The sequence below is a fragment of the Petromyzon marinus genome, unplaced genomic scaffold, assembly GCF_048934315.1.
Source record: "Petromyzon marinus isolate PM22_M1 ecotype Great Lakes invasive population unplaced genomic scaffold, UKy_Petmar_22M1.pri1.0 PM_G_Scaffold_40, whole genome shotgun sequence".
NCBI lineage: Eukaryota > Metazoa > Chordata > Hyperoartia > Petromyzontiformes > Petromyzontidae > Petromyzon > Petromyzon marinus.
Genome location: NW_027422984.1, coordinates 70,001 through 72,500, shown reverse-complemented (window position 1 = coordinate 72,500; position 2,500 = coordinate 70,001). Strand labels below are relative to the sequence as shown.

At 43.0% G+C, this 2,500-nt stretch overlaps 1 pseudogene; it reads left to right on the top strand.

The window, feature by feature from the left end:
• Positions 1-2,500, top strand: part of LOC142916728 (28S ribosomal RNA) — an 8,685-nt pseudogene that overhangs the window by 3,514 nt on the left and 2,671 nt on the right.

Below are 2,500 nucleotides of genomic sequence, written 5' to 3'. Positions count from 1 at the left end.
CAGCGTGGTTTTATAGCGGCATCTGGCTGCTCTGAAAATCTTAAGGTGCTACAGGACCTTATGAGACATGCTAAGAAATTGCACAGGCCGTTGGCTGTCATGTTTATCGACATAGCGAAAGCTTTTGACTCGGTTTCGCATGCTCATATTTTATGGGTGTTAAGGCACAAGAAAGTAGATGAACACGTGGTGGGCATCATCCAGAACGCCTACGATCGGTGTACGACCTCGTTCAAAAGCAATGGCGAGTCGACTCGAGAAATTAGCATACGTGTTGGTGTCAAACAGGGTGACCCCATGTCACCCCTGCTCTTCAATCTTGCCATGGACCCTTTGATATGCACCCTAGAGTCACACGGAGTTGGGTACTCCATTGATACCGACCACGTGACAGCTCTTGCGTTTGCTGATGATTTGGTGTTGGTGAGCGAATCTTGGGTTGGTATGGCCGCCAATCTAGCGATCTTGGAATCATTTTGTGGGCTATCGGGATTGGAGGTTCAGGCCAGAAAGTGCCAGGGCTTCATGATAAGCCCAACCAAAGATTCATATACGGTGAACAACTGCGACCCATGGACTATCAAAAATAAAGATGTCCATATGATCCAACCTGATGAATCAACGAAATACCTTGGTCTGAAAATTGGCCCTTGGACTGGCACTATACAGCCTGATCTACATTGTCAGCTAAAGACATGGATCTCGAAAATCGATGAGGCGCCTCTGAAGCCAACTCAGAAGGTTGAACTACTCAATGCCTATGCCCTACCCAGATTGTTATATCCTGCAGACCACTCGGACTGCAAGCAATCAACTCTCCGTGGGTTGGACCAAGAGATTAGAAAGGCGGTAAAAGGATGGCTCCACCTTCCCGCTTCAACTTGTGATGGACTGTTATATGCCAGAGCCCGAGACGGAGGCCTTGCCATCTTGAAACTGGAAAAAACAATCCCTTCGGTTCAAGTTAGAAGGCTGCAACGTATAGCAAACTCGTCCGATGCTATCACCCGTAATATTGTGTCCTCGCAGGGTATGGAGGAAGAATACCGTAATTTGTGGGTACGAGCAGGGGGTGACAGTGATGCAATCCCAACATTCGTTCTCAGGGACTCGGTGTCAAAAGAACCTGTATATCCGAGACCCTGCGATTGGAGGGAGCATGAATTTCAGAGATGGTGCGAAAAGCCGGTTCAAGGAAGGGGCATTGTAAACTTTGCGCATGATAGAATCAGTAATGCTTGGTTGAGGCCATGGTGCGGCTTTAAACAATGCTTCTTTATCGCAGCACTACAACTAAGGGCAAATATTTACCCAACAAGAGAAAGCTTGAACAGAGGCAGAGATGGGGCCTTACGTTCCTGCAGGAAATGCTCTGCCAGACTCGAGTCCCTTTCGCACATTCTCGGTCAATGTCCTGCAGTACAGAAAGCAAGAATTGCGCGACATAACAAGATCAGTAACATTCTGGCAGACGAAGCGGCTAGATTGGGCTGGTCTGTATACAAAGAGCCACGGTTCATATCCGAGACGGGAGAGATGAGAAAGCCTGACCTCGTGTTTGCAAAAGATGAGGAGGCGGTTGTGATCGATGTCACCGTCCGTTTTGAGCTTTCAAAGAATACCTTGTCAGATGCTGCCTCGCACAAAGTTTCGTACTATACCCCTCTTGGTGATCAAGTCAAAGTGCTGACGAAGGCTAGCAAGGTCACATTCTTTGGATTCCCGGTTGGGGCAAGAGGAAAGTGGCCCCTTGAGAATAACGAGGTACTTACCTCCCTGGGCCTGACCAAACCCAGAACGACATCACTGGCCAAGATGATTTCCCGCAGAACGCAGCTTTTCTCTCTTGATATTCTGAGAATGTTCTGTGGAAATTATGCGGTCTATGAACAGTCATAGACAACCTCCGAAACAAATAATAGTTTTTTTTAAGATGTCATTTGTTTTAGATTGATTTTGTTATTTTCGAAGGTGAAGTCGGTTTTTATTTCATTTTACTATTTTCCACAATTTAGATTGTTATTTTCCAAGACGAAGTCTTGGTTCTTTTTTTTATTGTTAGTTTTTTTTTTTAAACACGTCGTATTTGTTACTTTAGAGCTTAGAGGGGACTTTATTTTCGCCTTACTATTTTCTGCCTACAAAGAAGATTAAAAATAAGCTTTTTTCAAGATGGTTTTGTTATTTTCCAAGGTGAAGTCTTGGTATTCTTATTTTACTATTTTCCATAAAGAAGACCTTTCTTTTAGATTTTGTTATTTTCCAAGACGAAGACTTGGTATTTTTTTGCTATTTTTTACAGGAAGCTTTATTCAAGAGCACTTATATAGATTAGACTTTGTTATTTTAATTCTTTATTTTTGCACTACATCAGTTCGAGAGAAGACTACAAACCAGCTTTATTTAAGATGTTTTAGATTAGATTTTGTTATTTTCCAAGGTGAAGTCTTGGTTTTTTATTTTACTATTTTCCACAAAGAAGACTTTTCTTTTAGATTTT